At 37.4% G+C, this 12458-nt stretch overlaps 1 long non-coding RNA gene across 1 annotated transcript in view; it reads left to right on the plus strand.

Annotated features, from left to right (window-relative positions):
• The first annotated feature begins 2102 nt into the window (after positions 1 to 2102).
• The window catches only part of LOC129136668 (uncharacterized), a 36323-nt gene continuing 25967 nt past the window's right edge, over positions 2103 to 12458 (plus strand). Inside the window, exon 1 of the long non-coding RNA XR_008538531.2 lies at positions 2103 to 2219. This is a non-coding gene — a long non-coding RNA (uncharacterized LOC129136668). The remainder of the gene's footprint in view (positions 2220 to 12458) is intronic.

The following is a 12458-nucleotide window of genomic DNA, read 5'->3' on the forward strand; positions in this document are numbered from 1 at the left end:
AGATCTTGGTACGAAATAATTTTTTTTTTGATTCAACCTTTTATCTAACTGATTTACTTACAGGAAAAATTTGTTTTAGTTATATATCACTCAAAATTTTGTATTCTCAATTTCCATCATTGTAATTTCTTTTTAACAAATTAGTCCTTTAATTCCTTTCCTGTTCACTAGTCTTTGATGCATCTAGCTTCCCATCTTAAGGCAGTACTCGCTAAGAAAATAGGCAGAAGATCCCGTTGAACACTATGTTTCGCAAACTTAGGCCTTAATTTCAATTATGCCCCTGCAAGGACAAAATATAACCCTGGTAAATGTGAAACATCTGATCATTATAGCTTTGAGACTGGCCAGATCACAATCAACTGGAACTTCCTCTTGCCTAATTTTAATTCCATTTGAGAATTGCCTGTGATAATTTGACCCAGATCTCTTCACAACGTAACATTATCTTAGAGTTTACAATTTCGTTAACCTCTTGTGATTAGAAAAGAGAGTATTTCAAGGCTTCCACTTGATTACTCTGAGCTATGAAGGTTTCCTTTGCATGGGATAAGCTTGTCTTACTTTCATTTAGCATAGCAAATTCAGTGTGACCAGTGCAATCTGATGCAATACCTTCACAGAAAAAAACACCGTGAAAGAGTCTTGTTTAAATCATACTCTGCAGCAGACTGGCAGAATACTGATTTTTTTTACATCAAAACTACAAAGTAAATGAGAGATTATTTTGAACAAATTCAAATAAAAGATGAATTAATTAAGAATCATTTTAAAACTTCCATGATACTGACTTATCTGATTGAATAAACCTTAATAGCTTTGTCTCTTATAATCAGAGAAGAAAAAGTATTAAATTAAATCTGGTAATAACTTTTAAAATCTGAGCTAGAGCTCAGAGTAATGAGATGGGAAGTTTTAAATAATCCCTTTTTCAATCACAAGAGGTTAACAAAATTGCAAACTCTGAGATAATGTTGTTTTGTCAAGAGTCGTAGGTCAAATTATCACAAGATTAAATATGGAATTGAAATTAGATAGAAGCCCAAGTCACATTTTGGTAAATGATTATAGATTGCAGTATATATAAAAGTTATCATATGTGATTTTAAATGTGATGTTGTTTTGATCGCTAGGGTGAGAAGAAATATTTAACACATGGAATCCAATCACTGGGGAAATGTTTAGAACTCTTTTTTTCAAAGGTTTAAAAAAAGTTAGAACAAAATTTTCTAATTCTCCTTTAAATACTTTTTGAAAATAACAACAATAAATAAATAAAATCATTTTTTAAAGTTTTAGAATATGATGTTTAAAAGTTACGAAAACTTCAAATAAAGTTCACACTTAAGTATTATGAAAAAAACTTTCATATTTTAACAATTAGGGTTATCTACTCTGCAATTCTTATAATGTTAGGAAAGTCGGCTCCCAAGAGTGCAGGGCTGTGTCTGCCTGGTTTCTGGCTCTGTCTCCAGCAACTAGGAGTATAGGGTAGTGCTAGCTCATATTATGTGTTTAAGTATTTGTTGAATGGATCAATAATCACATACATGTACTAATATAAGAGACCTCATGAATTCAGTAATTAATGGCTCCCATTTGCTCAGAAAAGGTAACTATACGAGAGGATGGGTATGTTAATTTGCCTGTGGTAGTCATTTCACTATCTATATGTAAATTAAGATAAGTATATATCAAAACTTCATGTGCTCCTTAAGTACACAATTTAAAGAGACCTAATTGAACAAATATATGCTGAGGGCTTCTGCATGCCAGTCTCAGTACTAGGGATACTGTAAACAAAACAGAGAAAAAGAAATTATTTATCCCGTTGGAGCTTGCCTTCTAGTTGGGTGAGACAAGCAATGAACACTCTAAGCAAGTAAAATATATAAGAGCTAGTTGGGGATAAGTTGTTAGTAGAAAATTAAACAGATAAGGCAGATACAGCATGTCAGGTATGGAGGAGAACAGCCTGGAATGTTTAAGGTCCAGTGAGGGGAAGGCCAGTGTGACTGCAGCAGATTGAGTCAAAAGGAGAAGAGAAGGAGACAGGCTTGTAAACACAATGGCCATTATGAGGCTTTCACCCTGAGTCAAATGGAGAGCCATTGGAGGTTTTTGAGCAAACATCCAACTTATAGCAGACTCATTCTGGCTGCTGTGTTGAAAATAAAATGAGGCAGAGCTGGAGCCAAAGCAGGAAAATCTGGGAGGAGGTTAGTTATTTTAACCATCCACGCGAGAGATGATGCTGGTATTTATTGTACACCATGTGTCAGGCAGTGTGAGAACTGCTTTATATATTTGATATTTACATGCTCTATTATCTAATCCTCACAGCCCTGTGAGTTAAATCTTATTGTTGCCATTTTATAGATCAGGAAACTAAGGCTATCAATGGTAAGTTAACTTGCCTAAATGTACTAGGCTTGTAGGTGGCAGATGTAGGCTCAAATATAAATCTGTCTGTTACCTTACCCACTGCAGTGCCACTCTACATTTTCATACTCATTTTGCAAATATTTTGTAATAATTTGTATCAATATATATCCAGAGATTGTGATAGCACCCACTTTAGGGGTGATACAGCATTAATAATGAGACACCAATTCATCATTCCAGCTCTGTTCTCTGCTTCTCTATGTTGTAAACCTTCTGCACCATCCAAAACAACTAGCTCATTATTTCCTAAACATTTATTGAACATTCCTGACTATTATAATTATAGGCTTTTAGAATTAAAAAAAAAAAACTTAGACAACCGGACACTCAAAACAGGAGCCCTATCTATAGCTAGCTTGATAATAGGTCACTGGTCTCTGAATATTATCAAGTAACAGACAAGGTGTTTATTGTTGGCTGTACCCATTCACATACTGACCTGAGACACTTCCCGGAGAATCCCAGAGCTTCTTGCAAAAGATCTTTCAAGGAGTTGGCCACATTAAACGTTTGGATACAAGGCAATGACATTCACATTAGAAAAGATACCCCATCAGCCAGGCATGCTGTAGTAATGAAAGCTGGGACTAAGAGTAAAAAAAAAGCAAAATTCTGCTATCACCTCAATTCTGCTTCTGTTATCATTAGAATGCTAAGATTTCTTGGCTTGAATATCAAATTTAATATTTTTTAGATGGCAGTTCATTTTTACATTCCTCTATAACTCATGAAGAAAATAACTGTTGAAGGGACAGAAAAAAATGGAACCATGAGTTTTAAGATTGGAATCTCAGTCCTGTATTTACTACCACCTACACATGGGTTTCAGGAAGTGGCTGCCAACCAGATCCTATTACTGCTTTACACAATCTGCCTATTCTATGGCATGACACTAAATTAAATCTTGGAGAATGTACTAGGATGGAGAGGAAAAGAGCAAATAGCAATAGATCGAACACCTTGGAAATTCCAACTATTGGCCTGGCATTGTGGACTCTGCTGGGTTCCCTGAATGGAGACTATTATTCCAGAGATTGGTAAAAACACAATACAAAAGGCTAGAGACAGGAGATAGGAGGCTACTATTGGTTCTTCCATTTTTCACAGTGCATCAGATAGTGACAACAGGATTATAATTACAAAAGCTCCCTCACTTCTTTAAAGTCCCATCTTGCTCTACCCCCTGGCTCAATGCCTGGGTGCCAAAAGCTCAGGAAGAACAAGATCAAGGCATAATTAACAGGTGATGTTTAACACAAAACCTTGGAACAATTTTCTCCATTGAAGCCACATCAAGTGACTTTAGGAAAGCAAATCAACTACACATTTTCTTAGTACCTTTGCACAGAAGATTAAAATTAGTAGTATATCTGCTTATACCTGATGATCTTTAAGTATCATTTTTGTGCTTTCCCTGTGTATTAGCACGAAAAGCACACTGACTTCAAAACCAGTGAACAGAGATAAGAGTCCTGACTAGAAGTCCAGGTTACTAAAATAAAGAGCTTTGTATGGTGGTTTCTCATATTGCTATTACACAATATCATGTAACAATTCTCTCCTTAAAATTTCACCCCAGGCTACTGCCTGAGATACAAGTGAAACACCAGGGTGGACCTGGGGCCGGCTCTGAGGCAACTTCTTTAGAACAGGATGTCCTCCTTCCTTTAGGTGACAGGTTACATACTGAGAGTTTTTTCACCCCTATTGAAAACATCTCATTTGCTGCCAAACTATATGTAAGGGAAAGAAGCAAGGTCTGCCCTCAAAGGCTCCTTGGAGACTGAAACCAGAGAATAGCCGGACATACACGCAGTATGAAAAGTCTAAATTAAACAATGGCTTTACAAGAGCACCTTCCCATGTGACTTTGAATCAGAGTAAAGGGAAGTTCACAAAAATCAAAGCAGTAAAAGGGATCTTTATTTGGAAAGTACTCATTAACTGGGCAAAGCCAACCTTTAGGAATTAGATCTGTGAGGAAAATCCTCCTGGCAATGAAATCAGGACTTTGAATTCTACTGGCTCATAAAATAAATAATGATATCCACTTACAGTTCTATATTACCTTTCAGTTTACAAAGTGGCTTCCCATAGATTATTTTATTTTATCTTCACAACACTCGTCTTACATAATGATGCCTGATTATTCCCTTTCATGGGTTAGGAAATTGAGGCTGGAGAAGCAGACCGGATTTCCTCAAGGTCACATAGTTATTAAGAAGCAAAGCCCAAATTGACATTTTGGTCTCCAGACCCCCATTTAGGAGCTGTTTCTTTGTTGCATCTCTAAAGTTAGTAAGCCATAATTTTATATTATCATATCTAGGTATACGTTCATTTGTAAAAGCCCCTGGTTACTTAAGATCTTGAAAAAGAGTTAGGCTAGGCTTAGAATAAGGCAGAATTTCAAGCTGTTTTATATGTTCCCTGTGACAATGGCAATAATCCAAGGTACATTTTGAGGACAAATAAAATGAACAGTATTTTTTTTTTTGAGACAGAGTCTTGCTCTGTCACACATGCTAGAGTGCAGTAGTACAATCTCAGTTCACTGCAACCTCTGCCTCCCAGGTTCAAGTAATTCTCATGCCTCAGCCAACCAAGTATCTGGGACTACAAGCACATGCCACCACACCCAGCTAATTTTTGTATTTTTAGAAAAGACAGGGTTTCACCATGTTGGCCAGCCTCGTCTCGAACTCCCGACCTCAGGTGATCTGCCTACCTCAACCTGCCAAAATGCTGGGATTACAGGTGTGAGCCACCATGCCCAGCCCAAAATGAACAGTATTTTTGAATTTCATAATAGTAATATCAAAGGCTAAAACTACTGCACATATTAGAAGCTCTGTCAGTGGAAAAAAAATTAAATTTCCCTGATCAACTTATAAACTTGAAACAAGTTTTTTCTAGGGCTCTGTCTTCACTGAATTAAATACTATGATTTTGAATGTTGAAAATACTTGAATCTTGCTTTTAGTACATACAGTTGTAGAGTTGTGCTTTTCCTTTTTTTTTCAATTGTTTATTTTTTAACTAATGTGAGCTATCTTAAAACAGAGAGCTATGGTGAAAGGGCAATGGTTAAGCAACCAGAGAGATCAGGCTTTGAACCCAGGCTCTACCTGGGTGATCTGAGCAATTGATTTACTAAGAGCGTTATCTACTTAAAGGAAGCAAAACTATCATTGCTTGATTCCCACCAGAGTATGGAGGCAAGCCTGGAAAATAAGACATTCAAGAAGAAAGAAACAGTATTCTTAATTAAGGAGGGGTGCAAAATAGTGAAGACCACTGGAATTCAGCAGTTCTAATTCACTAAAGTCATTTCAATCTTTCAGGTAGCCCTTTGAAATAATCAAAATGCTATGGAAGAATGTTGTACTTTAAATGCTATGAAAGATGCTATGCTCCATAACATTTAAAGTACAACATAATGTTGTACTTTAATGCCAGTCATTGCCTGTGGCCCACAATTCATTTTCAGAAAGTCCATCCTGCTTGTACCAAGTGACACTTAGCACCCAATCTGATGGAAAAACACCCACCCAATGGAGAATCCATCCATAATTCAGCAAATCAGATTCTCTGACCTGGGTATGTAGAATTTAGCATTAGCAACTGAGACAGTGAGATGAGAGTTGCTTGAAGGTGGCAGGGACACATTGACAGGTGCAGGACCAAAGTCAGGGCTGGACCCATTCAAGCAAAAGCTATGTCTAAGCAGAAGTTAAATGGAGCGGGGCAACCATGAGTAAGGTGGTAAATATGAAAAACACAATTAAGCACATAAGAGGAGAAAAGTAGAGGCAAGAGGCTAGTAGTTCAGCAAGAGAAGAGAGTGGATTCAGGTACTGATTTTGCAGTCCCAGGGCCTTCCATGTCCTGGTTGTACTTTTTTCCCTGCCTCCAAAGTTTTCAGAGATGCCCTACTATCCTTTCAGCAAATTTTACTAAAACGTCTGAATGGCTTCCTGTCTCTTAGAAACAAAAGGCCATGAGCATAATGCTTTTTTTAATAAAGAGGCAAGACATTGATTAAATTAATAAAAATACATGCCAAAAAGTCAAAGAATGAATTAAAAGCCACATGGGTGAGAGCTGGCAGAAGCAGAGAGTTGGCATGCAATCAGAGATGGGTGAGGTTCACCAGAGAGCTAATGAACTGAAGCAAATTTGGAAAGAAAGAAGGTGATGTGTGCAGTGAGAACGGTATCTGGGAAAATATCTGCAAAAGATAATAAAGATCAAACCTCTGAAAGTGAGTTCAAAACCTGGCTAGTAAAATTGACTAATCTTTCAAAGAAATAAAAAATTTTAAACTAATTTTATTTCTAATGTAATATCTTCTAACCTAATGAAGATATTTTTAAATATTAAATTACATTGAAACTCATTTTCTCCAGTTGAATGAAAGCAGTTTGTTTTTACTAATTTTGATGTTTTTAAGTCCAAAATCAAGTGTGTCCTTAGTGTCTACTCAGCTGCTATCAACTTTCAGTGTGTCAAGTCTTTACATATTCAAGTTCTGCTTATGAAATTGACGTACCTTTCCTAGTCCATGGCTCAATTAGCAAAAGAAGAACTGTTCTTATGATAAACATTCAACCAGTTTTAATGTTATGACTTAACAATTTAATTTGCTAATAGTTATCAAGTCTAACATTTATAACTGTTAAAACACCTTGACATAAAAAGATACATATTATTTGTTTTAAATTCCAGTGTTGGCTTTGCCTCAAAAAAAAAAGTATATGCATTTCATATTAGGAGGATGCAATGGATTATCAAAAAAACCATATGAGAGTCTTAGAGCCATGACCGTGTTTGACACAAGTGTTATATGTCACCAGCATGAACAGAGAGTTGACGGATCAATCAATAATTACTAGCAAAGTAAGAACAAGTGATTCTAATGTGAAGGAAAGAAAATGGATGAGAACAGCTGTTGTACAGCAGAGTCTTCCCTTTCGAGTTACCAGAAAAAAATCATAAAAGCCATAGTAAAGCCCAGCTACAGCTACCAATATCTTGCTATCATTTGCAGAGGTAGTTTGAACTTATTAAGTTATGACTTCAGGCCATTCATTTGTTCCACAAATATTTACGGAGTTTCTATCATGTGCCAAGCTCTGAGTGCACACTGATGAATAAGAGGCTCTCTTTGTGGAGATTATGATCTAGGGAGGTATGGGACCTCCTACATAAAATTACTTCAATGTGACATTCCCCAATCATGCCTCTGTGCCTTCTAATATACTGTCATTTCTCCACTGAGGACTGTCTTCCACACATAAACCACATACACAATGTGCAAGGGCACGCCCACAAGCATGCCTTCTTTAACTATTTCTAGTTCCTCAGTCTTCTGTATAAATATTACCTACACTAGGAAGTTCATTCCTAATTCCCTTGCTTCTGATTTAAATGTTCCATCCTCTGTGCTCCTATATATCCTGTTAATGCCTCTATCAAAGCATGCATTGTAATGAATAATTTGTTGCTATTGCTACTTATTGTGGGCCTGCCCTATAAAGGCAGAGACCTGGATCTAGCACAATACTTGACACACAATAGGTGTCCCATAAATCTTCCTTAGATGGAAGAGCAAACGACCTATTGAGAAGCAGTGGTGGCTGATAAGCCAAAAAAGGAAACAATCTTTGACATTGAAAACATTGGTTTTAGTTTTAAAAGATTTTTATTTGTGAACAAGAAAGGACTATTCATCTCACATTGTCTTAGAAGCTTGGAAACAAATTATATTTAATACTTGAGACTCTTCAGAATGTTATAGCCTGTCCTTCACCAACTCAGCACATTGATTTCACAGAAGTCCAGGAGTACAGTTAGTATTCCTTGCACTGATCTAGCACATGGCAAGCGTGTGTGCACACACACAAACACATGCTTATAGGGTACAAATCTTCTCCTTAGGTGAATTCACTGGATGTATAAATGCACACAAGGTATCACACAACAGATGTTCTACTGAGGAATTAAAAATACATAAATAAATCTTTAAATTTCAGAGGGAAAAAATCTATTTTAATAGTTTCCCAAGTATGAAATTTTAGCAGATGGTGCTAAATAACTTATCACATCTCTGGGACCTGGCTTATGCCACATCATGTTGGGCCACAGCTGAACAGCCTGGCCTCCTGATTTAAATGCAACCCAATGATATATTTGGCATTTCTGTGACATTGAGTGAGAGGCTTTAATTCATGCCCAAGTTACTATTACATAACCTGAACCACAAATGAGCTGAAGAAGTTATGTAGCATTCTGTCACTGTCATTAGAAAAAGTATTAGGCCCAGGGCAGAGGCTCACACTTATAATCCCAACACTTTGGGAGGCCAAGGCAAGAAGATCACTTGAGCCCAGAAGTTTAAGGCTGCAGTTAGGTGTGATCTTGTGACAGCACTCCAGCCTGGGTGACAGAGCAAGACCCAACTGAAAAAGAAAAGAAGAAAAAAAAGAAAAGAAAAAGAAGGAAAGCAGGAAGGCAGGAAAGCAGGAAGGCAGGGAGGCAGGAAGGAAGGCAGGCAGGTGGGCAGGCAGGCAAGTTCTAGTGTAGCAACTGCGAGAAGTAAGTTCTGCTTCTCCATCTTCATGGATCCTTTGCAGATTTCAAGTAATTTGGATTTGAATCATGAGTCATTAATGTGAAAGGTGCAGAGGAGACTGGGAATGTTTCTCTGTGCAGTTGAAAACTTGTAGGGGAGAGTTCAAAGCTTACAAAGCCTCCAGCAAAACTTGAGCAATGGGAAAAGGTGATGAACTTTCTAATCCTGGGCTTCTCAGTCTATGTTCCAAAGGATCCAAATAGGACTAAGGCACAGCTTATGTCACACCCCGGAGTCTGACAACACCCAAACAAACTGATCTGTACTCTGTTCAACGGACAAACCACTAATCATGCACTTGCAAGTCAGGGCAATGTCAAATTGCTATAAAAATGCTACACACTTACTATTTCTGTACTTTTTTTATTGCAGACAGATAACAAATAGTCCAATACTAGTCTGCAGGCCACGTTATGAGTGGCACTGGTCTGAAACTTTTGGGGTTTTTCTCCCTAATTTTAGGTTTACTACAAGGACCAAGCAAAGAAGTTGAAGGTAATTGATGATGATTTATTCATAGTTTGTAGGCAATAGTCAGCTTATTGTACTCAGCTTATTGTACTTAGTCTAATGAATATTGAGAGCAAAAGATAGTTAACAAGGGACTAGCTTGAAAAATAGACTGCTTAGAACCCCTGAATGGGCAGTAAAGCAGACCTGCTTGTTTGCAGCAGCAGTGGCCATTTTTAAGGGTATTTATCTAGGAAATTATTAAGGAGGAGAAAACAAAAACATGCAGATCCAGTTGAGAAACCATCCTTACCAAGACGTGTGAAAGCTACAAAGATTACATCAGAAGTAAGAGGACATTTATCCTGTCTGCTGTTCGTCCCCTCTCTCTCTTTTCCTATGCCTTTAGTTTTCTAAATAAGAGGCCATAAAGAATAATTATTTAATATGGTTTGGCTCTGTGTCCCCTACCCAAATCTCACCTTGAATTGTAATAATCCCCACATGTCAAGGCGGGGACCAGGTGGAGATAATTGAATCATGGGGGCAATTTTCCCCATGCTGTTCTCATGATAGTGAGTGAGTTCTCATTTGATCTTATGGTTTTATAAGAGGCTTCCTCCTTCGATCGGCACTCATTCTATCTCCTACCGCCCTGTGAAGAGGTGCCTTCCACCAGGATTGTAAGCTTCCTGAGGCCTCCCCAGCCATGCAGAACTGTGAGACAATTAAACCTCTTAGACCAGACTAATACATTATTAATTCATAGGACTTAAAGGAATATTTATGAAGATAATAGATTTAAAGTGTTTTTTCCAGGCTGTGCTAACTCCCTCCTAAAATACCTGGGATGACATAAAAAATGACAAAAGACAAAATTTGTTATATCTCTATGAACTAAAACTGGCAGCCTGCCACAAGAATCTATTGGGGATTTCTATTCAGTCCAACAACGGGGCTGGATTTTTAAAATTCAGAGCCTACCCATGCTTCATCTGTTCAAACATAATATCTTAGCCACTTAAGAATCTGAAAAAATAACAAGTAGGAGTTCCCAGCTGATTCTCTAAGTTCTTCCTCCCGTCTCTTTTCTCTGACTTCTAGACACACAGACCTGTGTTTCCTGCTACTATTTGGGATTTTGAGGCAGCTAAAATCCATCGGCTCTTCTCTCTGCATTATCCTTCAACTATTTGGAGACCAATTAGAAGAGAAAAATAGGTGAACGTTCTAGAAATGGATGTACAGAAAGCATTCCAGCCATTTGTTTTTGGAATTGTAGATTTCCAAGTACTCTTATCTGTAGCAGGAATTCCCAAAATAAAGTTCATAGAAGAAAGGATATTTTTAAAGATTTTGCAAATAAAGAATTTGGGGAAGAGATGCATTCCCTATCCCTGGGTGTTCAAAATGCATGTAGTAATTTTGATATTCTGCAGGAAGCAATCATGTTTAAATTTTTCCCCAGGTAAAGTTCATAGAAGAAAGGATGTTTTAGAAGATTTTGTGAACAAAGAATTTAGGGAAGAGATCCATGGCCTCTTCCTGGATGTTCAAAGTGCCTGTAACAATTTTGTGATATTCTGCAGAAAGTAATCATGTTTAAATTTTTATCCATCATTGCCTAAGTCCTTTTGCCTGGAAAATAAGTTTCTCACATAACAACTCTTAATACCTTATATAACAAGCATTTTTCAGAAAACACATCAAGAAAAGCTTGTTGAGAGAATAAAAAAGTAAGGATAAGTCCTGGTCCCTTTTCTGTGCACAAAGCTGCCCTAGATGAATGCCTGGCTGATCCCGAGAGGTGGGCAAGGAGAACTGTCCATCAAGTACTAGTATAATCAAATTATCCTACAGTATGAATCTGAGGAGTGAATTTGTCAAGTACCAGAAGTGTCCATGAGGAAAACCTAAGTCAATCCACACACCCTGCCTGATCACAAAGACTGATTTAAAAAAGAGACCTCTCTGTTCTAGTATGAATAAAGAGAAAACAATTTAAAGTCTATAAATTAAGGTCTAAATCGAGGAAAGAAACATCATCTAGAGTACTCCATAGGAGATCATTTTCTAGAAATAATTCTGAGAGCCAATGTTTTATTTTATTTTATTTTTTATTTTATACTTTAAGTTCATACATATGCAGAACATGCAGGTTTGTTACATAGGTATACGTGTGCAATGGTGGTTTGCTGCACCCATCAATCTATCATCTAGGTTTTAAGCCCCTTATGCATTAGGTATTTGTCCTAATGCTCACCCTCCTTTTTCCTCCTCACCCCCCAACAGGCCCTAGTGTGTGATGTTCCCCTCTCTGTGTCCATGTGTTCTCATTATTCAACTCCCATTTATGAGTGAGAACATGCGGTGTTTGGTTTTCTGTTCCTGTGTTAGTTTGCTGAGAATGATGGTTTCCAGCTTCATCCATGTTCCTGCAAAGGACATAAACTCATTCTTTTTTATGACTGCATAGTATTCCATGGTGTATATGTGCCACATTTTCTTTATCCAGTCTATCATTGATGGGCATTGACTGGGTTGGTTCCAAGTCTTTGCTATTGTGAATAGTGCTGTAATAAACATACATGTGCATGTGTCTTTATAGTAGAATGATTTATAATCCTTTGGGTATATACCCAGTAGTGGGATTGCTGGGTCAAACAGTATTTCTGGTTCTAGATCCTTGAGGAATCGCCACACTGTCTTCCACAATGGTTGAACTAATTTACACTCCTACCAACAGTGTAAAAGCATTCCTATTTCTCCACACCCTCTCCAGCATCTATTGTTTCCTGACTTTTTAATGATCATCATTCTAACTGGCATGAGATGGTATCTCATTGTGGTTTTGATTTGCATTTCTCTAATGACCGGTGATGATGAGCTTGTTTTCATATGTTTGTTGGCTGCATAAATGTCTTCTTTT

This window comes from Pan troglodytes, chromosome 10 (genome assembly GCF_028858775.2).
Source record: "Pan troglodytes isolate AG18354 chromosome 10, NHGRI_mPanTro3-v2.0_pri, whole genome shotgun sequence".
NCBI lineage: Eukaryota > Metazoa > Chordata > Mammalia > Primates > Hominidae > Pan > Pan troglodytes.